Source organism: Oncorhynchus nerka, linkage group LG14, assembly GCF_034236695.1.
Source record: "Oncorhynchus nerka isolate Pitt River linkage group LG14, Oner_Uvic_2.0, whole genome shotgun sequence".
NCBI lineage: Eukaryota > Metazoa > Chordata > Actinopteri > Salmoniformes > Salmonidae > Oncorhynchus > Oncorhynchus nerka.
The window spans coordinates 9,747,542-9,756,642 of record NC_088409.1 but is presented as its reverse complement, the minus strand read 5'-3'; the positions used below and the strand labels follow the sequence as shown (position 1 = coordinate 9,756,642).

The following is a 9,101-nucleotide window of genomic DNA, read 5'->3' as shown; positions in this document are numbered from 1 at the left end:
CTTCTCCAATCACCTCCACCTCTCCTTCAGTATCTGCTGTAGCATCGCTCCTCTGTCCAGTCTGGTCTGTCTGGACTTCTCCAATCACCTCCACCTCTCCTTCAGTATCTGCTGTAGCATCGCTCCTCTGTCCAGTCTGGTCTGTCTGGAATTCTCCAATCACCTCCACCTCTCCTTCAGTATCTGCTGTAGCATCGCTCCTCTGTCCAGTCTGGTCTGTCTGGAATTCTCCAATCACCTCCACCTCTCCTTCAGTATCTGCTGTAGCATCGCTCCTCTGTCCAGTCTGGTCTGTCTGGAATTCTCCAATCACCTCCACCTCTCCTTCAGTATCTGCTGTAGCATCGCTCCTCTGTCCTGTCTGGGCTGTATTAGCGGTGGCTCTTCTCTGTGTGACCACGTCTCTGGAGAAACGGCTCATCATTATCCCTGGGGACCTTAGCTCAGTGTCCTGGGATTGGGGGGGGCGTGCAGGGGGGTGAGGGTAATTGGGCTGGTAGTACTGAGGTGGGTAGCCTCTATACCCAGCGAACGGGTCCTCTTCCTCCTCATCTTCCTCATCGTCTTCATCATCGTTGTTGTAATTTCCACGGGGGTCATAACGGCCAGTGGGGTGATAGTTTTGGTAGTTGGTGTGGGGGAGTTGTTGTACTATGGTGGGGAACATCTGGATCAATGGGGTGTCATCACTAGCAACCTCTTTCTAAACCACCACCGCTAAGTTAGCTTGTTGTCTAGGGTTGTTAGCTTGTCGTCCGGTAGTTAGCTTGTTGTCCGGGTAGCATCTGGGATTAGCAGAATGACATACAGGAGAAAGCAGACAGAGAGCCCTGGGCCCAATGTTACTGCAGTGAGAAAGAAGAACACAGTGTGGCCGTAACCATATAACAGGAGAGGGTGAGGCCACACCGGTGGGAGTAAGTAAGTCTGATTAGTATTTGTCATTCACAGGATACTCTTGATCAGGAAGAAAGATACACACAGGGAGGAAGGAAGATGGCGGCTGGTGGCCGGCTGAGAAAAGCATTGTCTAGGAAACAATATCTTCTGATTCATGTCTTTTATAAAAATCCAGATGGATCGTTTTCAAGCGGGGGTGATGTGAAGCGAGGTTAGCAAGATCAACACACAATGTCTGATGACAGGCAGAGATAGATGGAGACTGAAGCGATTGTTTGAACACGGTGGTGGTGATCTCAAGAGGTAGTGAGGGGGAAGGGAGGAGGGAGGGTAGTGATAGTCTCTATGTGGGGAAGAAAAGATGGCAGAGCAGAGGGTGGCTGAGGGTCTCTTGCCATGAGGGGAGGGGAGAGGGTGGCTGATGGTCTCTTTAAGAGGGGAGAGGAGAGGGTGGCGATGGTCTTCTTTTATGAGGAGAGGAGAGGGTGGCTGATGGTCTCTTTATGAGGGAGAGAGAGGGTGGCAATAGTCTCTTTATGAGGGGGAGAGGGTGGCTGATGGTCTTTATGAGGAGGAGGAGAGGGTGTGATGGTCTCTTTATGAGGAGAGGAGAGGGTGGCTGATGGTCTCTTTATGAGGAGAGAGAGGGTGGCGATGGTCCCTTTATGAGGAGGGAGAGCAGAGGGTGGCCGAGGGTCCCTTTTATGAGGGGGGGGAGGGTGGCTGATGGTCTCTTTATGAGGAGGAGGAGAGGGGGCTTATGGTCTCTTTATGAGGGGAGGGGAGAGGGTGGTTGATGGTCTCTTTATGAGGGAGAGGGAGAGGGTGGCTGATGGCTCTTTATGAGGGAAGAGGAGAGGGGTGCGATGGTCTCTTTGTGAGGGAGGAGAGGGAGAGGGTGGCTGATGGTCTCTTATGAGGGGAGGGGGGGAGAGGGTGGCTGATGGTCTCTTTATGAGGGGAGGGAGGGGGAGAGGGTGGCTGATGGTCTCTTTATGAGGGGAGGGGGGAGAGGGTGGCTGATGGTCTCTTTATGAGGGAGAGGAGAGGGTGGCTGATGGTCTCTTTATGGAGGGGGAGGGGGGAGAGGGTGGCTGATGGTCTCTTTATGAGGAGGGGAGGGTGGCTGAGGGTCTCTTTATGAGCGGAGGGAGGGGTGGCTGATGGTCTCTTTATGAGGGGAGAGGAGAGGGTGGCTGAGGGTCTCTTTATGAGGGGAGGAGAGGGTGGCTGATGGTCTCTTTATGAGGGGAGGGGAGGGTGGCTGATGGTCTCTTTATGAGGGGAGGGAGGGTGTGAGGGGTCTCTTTATGAGGGAGGAGAGGGTGGCTGAGGGTCTCTTTACAGGAGCGGAGGGGAGAGGGTGGCTTGATGGTCTCTTTATGGGAGGAGAGTGCTGAGGGTCTCTTTATGAGGGAGAGGAGAGGGTGGCTGATGGTCTCTTTATGAGGGGAGGGTGGGGGTGGCTGATGGTCTCTTTATGAGGGGAGGGGAGGGAGGGTGGCTGATGGTCTCTTTATGAGGGAGGAGAGGGTGGCTGAGGTCTCTTTATGAGCCGGAGGGGAGAGGGGTGGCTGATGGTCTCTTTATGAGGGGAGAGAGAGGGTGGCTGAGGGTCTCTTTATGAGGGGAGAGAGAGGGCTGATGGTCTCTTTATGAGGGAGGAGGGGTGGCTGATGGTCTCTTTATGAGGGAGGAGGGGGAGAGGGTGGCTGATGGTCTCTTTATGAGGGGAGGGGGAGGGGGAGTGGCTGATGGTCTCTTTATGAGGAGGAGAGGGTGGTTGAGGGTCTTTATGAGGGGAGAGGAGGGTGTGGCTGATGGTCTCTTTATGAGGGGAGAGGGTGGCTGATGGTCTCTTTATGAGGAGAGAGGGTGGCTGAGGGTCTCTTATGAGGGAGGGGAGAGGGTGGCTGATGGTCTCTTTCTGAGGGGAGGGGAGGAGAGGGTGGCTGATGGTCTCTTTATGAGGAGGGAGGGGAGAGGGTGGCTGATGGTCTCTTTATGAGGGGAGGGGAGGGAGAGGATGGCTGATGGTCTCTTTATGAGGGGAGAGGAGAGGGTGGCTGATGGTCTCTTTATGAGGGGGGAGGGAGAGGGTGGCTGATGGTCTCTTTCTGTGAGGGAGGGGGTGGCTGATGGTCTCTTTATGAGGGGAGAGGAGAGGGTGGCTGATGGTCTCTTTATGAGGGGAGGGGAGGGGAGAGGGTGGCTGATGGTCTCTTTATGAGGGAGGGAGGGGAGAGGGTGGCTGATGGTCTCTTTATGAGGGGAGGAGGGAGAGGGTGGCTGATGGTCCTTTATGAGGGAGAGGGGATGGTCTCCTATGAGGGGAGGGAGGAGAGGGTGGGCTGATGGTCTCTTTATGAGGGAGGGGAGGGGAGAGGGTGGCTGATGGTCTCTTTATGAGGGGAGGGGGAGAGGGTGGCTGAGGGTCTCTTTATGAGGGAGGGAGGGGTGGCTGATGGTCTCTTTATGAGGGGGGTGGCTGAGGGTCTCTTTATGAGGGGAGGGGAGAGGGTGGCCGAGGTCTCTTTTGAGAGAGGAGAGGGTGGTCGAGGTCTCTTTATGAGGGGAGGGAGAGGGTGGCTGATGGTCTCTTTATGAGGGGAGAGGAGAGGGTGGCTGATGGTCTCTTTATGATGGGAGAGGAGAGGGTGGCTGAGGGTCTCTTTATGAGGGGGAGAGGAGAGGGTGGCTGATGGTCTCTTTATGAGGGGAGAGGAGAGGGTGGCTGAGGGTCTCTTTATGAGGGGAGGGAGGGTGGCTGATGGTCTCTTTATGAGGGGAGGAGGGGCAACATGGTCTCTTTATGAGGGGAGAGGAGAGGGTGGCCGATGGTCTCTTTATGAGCGGAGGGTGGCTGATGGTCTCTTTATGAGGGGAGGGAGGGGAGAGGGTGGCTGATGGTCTCTTTATGAGGGGAGGGAGAGGGGCTGAGGGTCTCTTTAGGGAGAGAGAGGGTGGCTGAGGAGAGGAGAGAGGGTGATGGTCTCTTTATGAGGAGGAGGGAGGGAGAGAGGGTGGCTGATGGTCCCTTTATGAGGGGAGGGGAGGAGAGGGTGGCTGATGGTCTCTTTATGAGGGGAGGGGAGGGAGAGGATGGCTGATGGTCTCTTATGAGGAGGGGAGGGTGAGGTCTCAGGAGAGGATGGCTGATGGTCTCTTTATGAGGGGAGGGGAGAGGGTGGCTGAGGTCTCTTTATGAGGGAGGGGAGGGGGTGGCTGATGGTCCTTTGAGGGGAGGGAGAGGGTGGCTGATGGTCTCTTTGTGAGGGGAGAGGAGAGGGTGGCTGATGGTCTCTTTATGAGGAGAGAGAGGTGGCTGATGGTCTCTTTTATGAGGGGGAGGGGAGAGGGTGGCTGATGGTCTCTTTATGAGGGGAGGGAGAGGGTGGCTGATGGTCTCTTTATGAGGGAGAGGAGAGGGTGGTTGATGGTCCTTTATGAGGGGAGGAGAGGGTGTATGATGGTCTCTTTATGAGGAGGGAGGGTGGCTGATGGTCCTTTATGAGGAGAGGAGAGGGTGGCTGATGGTCTCTTTATGAGGAGGAGGAGAGGGCTGGCTGATGGTCTCTTTATGAGGGGAGCGGAGGGAGAGGGTGGCTGATGGCTCTTTATGAGGAGGAGAGGGTGGCTGATGGTCTCTTTATGAGGGGAGAGGAGAGGGTGGCTGATGGTCTCTTTTATGAGGAGGGGAGAGGGTGGCTGATGGTCTCTTTATGAGGGGGGAGGGGGGTGGCTGATGGTCTCTTTATGAGGAGAGAGAGGGTGGCTGATGGTCTCTTTATGAGGAGGGAGGGGAGAGGGTGGCTGATGGTCTCTTTATGAGGAGGAGGGGGAGAGGGTGGCTGATGGTCTCTTTATGAGGAGGGGGAGAGGGTGGCTGAGGGTCTCTTTATGAGGGAGAGGAGAGGGTGGCTGAGGGTCTCTTTATGAGGGGAGGGGGAGAGGGTGGCTGATGGTCTCTTTTATGAGGGAGAGGGAGGGAGAGGGTAGTGATGGTGTGTCTTATGAGGAGGGGGGAGGGTGGCTGAGGGTCTCTTTATGAGGAGAGGAGGGGTGGCTGAGGGTCTCTTTATGAGGGGAGAGGAGAGGGTGGCTGATGGTCTCTTTATGAGGGAGAGGAGAGGGTGGCTGAGGGTCCTTTAGGAGGAGAGGAGGGTGGCTGATTCATCCTCTTTATGAGGGAGAGGAGGAGAGAGGGTGGCTGAGGGTCTTTATGAGGGGGGGGGGAGAGGGTGGCTGATGGTCTCTTTATGAGGGGAGGGGAGAGGGTGGCTGATGGTCTCTTTATGAGGGGAGAGAAGAGGGTGGCTGATGGTCTCTTTAAGAGGGGAGGGGAGAGGGTGGCTGAGGGTCTCTTTATGAGCGGAGAGGAGAGGGTGGCTGATGGTCTCTTTATGAGGGGAGGGAGAGGGTGGCTGATGGTCTCTTTATGAGGGGAGAGGAGAGGGTGGCCGATGGTCTCTTTATGAGGGGAGGGGAGAGGGTGGCCGATGGTCTCTTTATGAGGGGAGGGGAGAGGGTGGCTGAGGGTCTCTTTATGAGGGGAGGGGAGAGGAGAGGGTGGCTGAGGGTCTCTTTATGAGGGGAGAGGAGAGGGTGGCTGATGGTCTCTTTATGAGGGGAGAGGAGGAGAGAGGGTGGCTGAGGGTCTCTTTATGAGGGGAGGGGAGAGGGTGGCTGATGGTCTCTTTATGAGGGGAGAGGAGAGGGTGGCTGATGGTCTCTTTATGAGGGAGGGAGGAGGGTGGCTGATGGTCTCTTTATGAGGGGAGGGGGAGAGGGTGGCTGATGGTCTCTTTATGAGGGAGGAGAGGGGTGGCTGATGGTCTCTTTATGAGGGGAGGGGTGGCTGATGGTCTCTTTAAGAGGAGGGGAGGGTGGCTGATGGTCTCTTTATGAGGGAGAGGAGAGGGTGGCTGATGGTCTCTTTATGAGGAGGGAGGGATGGTCTCTTTATGAGAGAGGGAGGGTGGCTGATGGTCTCTTTATGAGGGGAGGGGAGGGTGGCTGATGGTCTCTTTATGAGGAGGGAGAGGAGAGGGTGGCTGAGGGTCTCTTTATGAGGGGAGAGGAGAGGGTGGCTGATGGTCTCTTTATGAGGAGAGGGTGGCTGATGGTCCCTTTATGAGGGGAGGGGGGAGGGGTGGCTGATGGTCTCTTTATGAGGGAGGGAGGGGAGAGGTGGCTGATGGCTGTGGTCTCTTTATGAGGGGAGGGGGGGAGAGGGTGGCTGATGGTCTCTTTATGAGGGAGAGGAGAGGGTGGCTGATGGTCTCTTTATGAGGAGGAGAGGGTGGATGGTCTCTTTATGAGGGGAGAGGAGAGGGTGGCTGATGGTCTCTTTATGAGGGGAGGGGGGGGAGGGGTGGCTGATGGTCTCTTTATGAGGGAGGGAGAGGGATGGTCTCTTTAGAGGGGAGAGGGTGGCTGAGGTCTCTTTATGAGGGGAGGGATGGGGTGGCTGATGGTCTCTTTATGAGGAGGAGAGGTGGCTGATGGTCTCTTTCTGTGGGGAGGGAGAGGTGGCTGATGGTCTCTTTATGAGGGAGGAGGGGGGAGAGGGGGTGGCTGATGGTCTCTTTATGAGGGAGGGAGGGTGGCTGATGGTTTCTTGAGGAGGGGGGGGAGAGGGTATTGGCTGAGGGTCTCTTTATGAGGAGAGGAGAGGGTAGCTGATGGTCTCTTTATGAGGGAGGGGAGAGGGTGGCTGATGGTCTCTTTATGATGGGAGAGGAGAGGGTGGCTGAGGGTCTCTTTATGAGGGGAGGAGAGAGAGGGTGGCTGATGGTCTCTTTATGAGGGGAGAGGAGGGTGGCTGAGGTCTCTTTATGAGGGAGAGGAGAGGGTGGCCGATGGTCTCTTTATGAGGAGGAGAGGGTGGCTGATGGTCTCTTTATGAGGGGAGGGAGAGGGTGGCTGATGGTCTCTTTATGGAGTGAGAGGGTGGCTGATGGTCTCTTTATGAGGGAGGGAGGGGGAGAGGGTGGCTGATGGTCTCTTTATGAGGGGAGAGAGAGGGTGGCTGATGGTCTAACTTGAGGGAGGGGGGAGAGAGGGCTGAGGGTCTCTTTGAGAGGAGGGAGGAGAGGGTGGCTGATGGTCTTTTATGAGGGGAGGGGAGAGGGTGGCTGAGGGTCTCTTTATGAGGGAGGAGAGGTGGCTGATGGTCTCTTTATGAGGGGTCTCTTTGAGGGAGATGGGGTATGGGTGGCGATGGTCTCTTTATGAGGAGGAGGGTGGCTAGTGGTCCCTTTATGAGGAGGGGAGGAGAGGTGGCTGATGGTCTCTTTGAGGAGAGGGTGGCTGATGGTCTCTTTATGAGGGAGAGGAGGGGTGGCTGATGGTCTCTTTATGAGGAGAGAGAGGGTGGCTGATGGTCTCTTTGAGAGAGGAGAGGAGGAGAGGTGGCTGATGGTCTCTTTATGAGAGGAACATTATCCCTCATGAGGGAGGGGGGAGAGGGGGAGGGGAGAGGTGGCTGATGGTCTCTTTATGAGGGAGGAGAGGAGAAGGTCTCTTTCTGTGGGGAGGAGGGTGGTGATGGTCTCTTTATGAGGGGGAGGGAGAGGGTGGCTGGATGGTCTCTTTATGAGGAGAGGAGAGGGAGAGGTGGGCTGATGGATCTCTGTGGGGAGAGTGAGAAGGCATGAGGAGAGGTGACTGAGGGTCTCTTTATAAGGGGAGGAGGAGATGAGGAATGGCTGATGGTCTCTTTATGTAGGAGGGAGAGGTAGGGTGGGAGAGGGCTATGAATGCTCCATGTGGGGAGGAGGGTGGCTGATGGTCTCTTTATGAGGAGGGAGGGGGTGGGGGCATGATGGTCTCTTTATGAGGGAGAGAAGGTGGCTGATGAATCTCTTTATGAGGGAGAGAGGTGGCTGAGGGGTCTCTTTATGAGGAGGGGATGGGGGTGGCTGATGGTCTCTTTATGAGGAGAGGAGAGGGTGGCCGATGGGTCTCTTTATGAAGGAGAGAGGTGGCTGATGGTCTCTTTATGAGGGAGGGAGAGGGGTGGCTGATGAGTCTCTTTGGGTGGAGAGGAGAGGTGGCTGATGGTCTCTTTATGAGGGAGGGAGGGGAAGGGTGAGCGTGGTCTTTATGAGGAAGGAGGAGTGGCTGATGGTCTCTTTATGGGGAGGGGGGAAGAGGGCTGAGGGTCTCTTTATGAGGAGGGGAGGAAGAGGGTGGCGGCAGACCTCTTTATGAGGGGAGGGGAGAGGGTGGCTGATGGTCTCTTTATGAGGGGAGAGGAGAGGGTGGCTGATGGTCTCTTTATGAGGAGGAGAGGGTGGCTGAGGGTCTCTTTATGAGGGAGGGGATGGGGTGGCTGATGGTCTCTTTATGAGGGGAGGGGAGAGGGTGGCTGGTGGTCTCTTTCTGTGGGGAGGGGAGAGGGTGGCTGATGGTCTCTTTATGAGGGGAGAGACGAGGGTGGCTGATGGTCTCTTTATGTGGGGAGAGGAGAGGAGAAGGTGGCTGATGGTCTCTTTATGAGGGGAGAGGGGAGGAGAGGGTGGCTGATGGTCTCTTTATGAGAGGAGAGGAGAGGGTGGCTGAGGGTTTCTTTCTGTGGGGAGGGGAGAGGGTGGACGATGGTCTCTTTATGAGAGGAGAGGAGAGGGTGGCTGAGGGTCTCTTTCTGTGGGGAGGGGAGAGGGTGGCTGATGGTCTCTTTATGAGGGGAGAGGAGAGGGTGGCGGATGGTCTCTTTATGAGGGTAGAGGAGAGGAGAGGGTGGCTGATGGTCTCTGTATGAGGGGAGAGGAGAGGGTGACTGAGGGTCTCTTTATGAGGGGAGAGGAGAGGGTGGCTGATGGTCTCTTTATGTGGGGAGGGGAGAGGGTGGCTGATGGTCTCCATGTGGGGAGAGGAGAGGGTGGCTGATGGTCTCTTTATGAGGGGAGAGGAGAGGGTGGCTGATGGTCTCTTTATGTGGGGAGAGGAGAGGGTGGCTGATGGTCTCTCATGAGGAGAGGAGAGGAGTGGCTGATGGTCTCTATGTGGGGAGAAGGAGAGGAGAGAGTGGCTGATGGTGTCTTTATGAGGGTAGGGAGGAGAGGGTGGCTGATGGTCTCTTTATGTGAGGGGAGGGGAGAGGGTGGCTGATGGTCTCTTTCTGTGGGGAGGGAGAGAGGGTGGCTGATGGTCTCTTTCTGTGGGGAGAGGAGAGGGTGGCTGATGGTGTCTTTATG

General features: G+C 56.2%; 1 pseudogene; it reads right to left on the bottom strand.

Moving 5' to 3' along the window:
• The window catches only part of LOC135574989 (ectonucleotide pyrophosphatase/phosphodiesterase family member 2-like), a 46,925-nt pseudogene extending 46,258 nt beyond the window's left edge, over window positions 1-667 (bottom strand).
• Window positions 668-9,101: the final 8,434 nt, after the last annotated feature.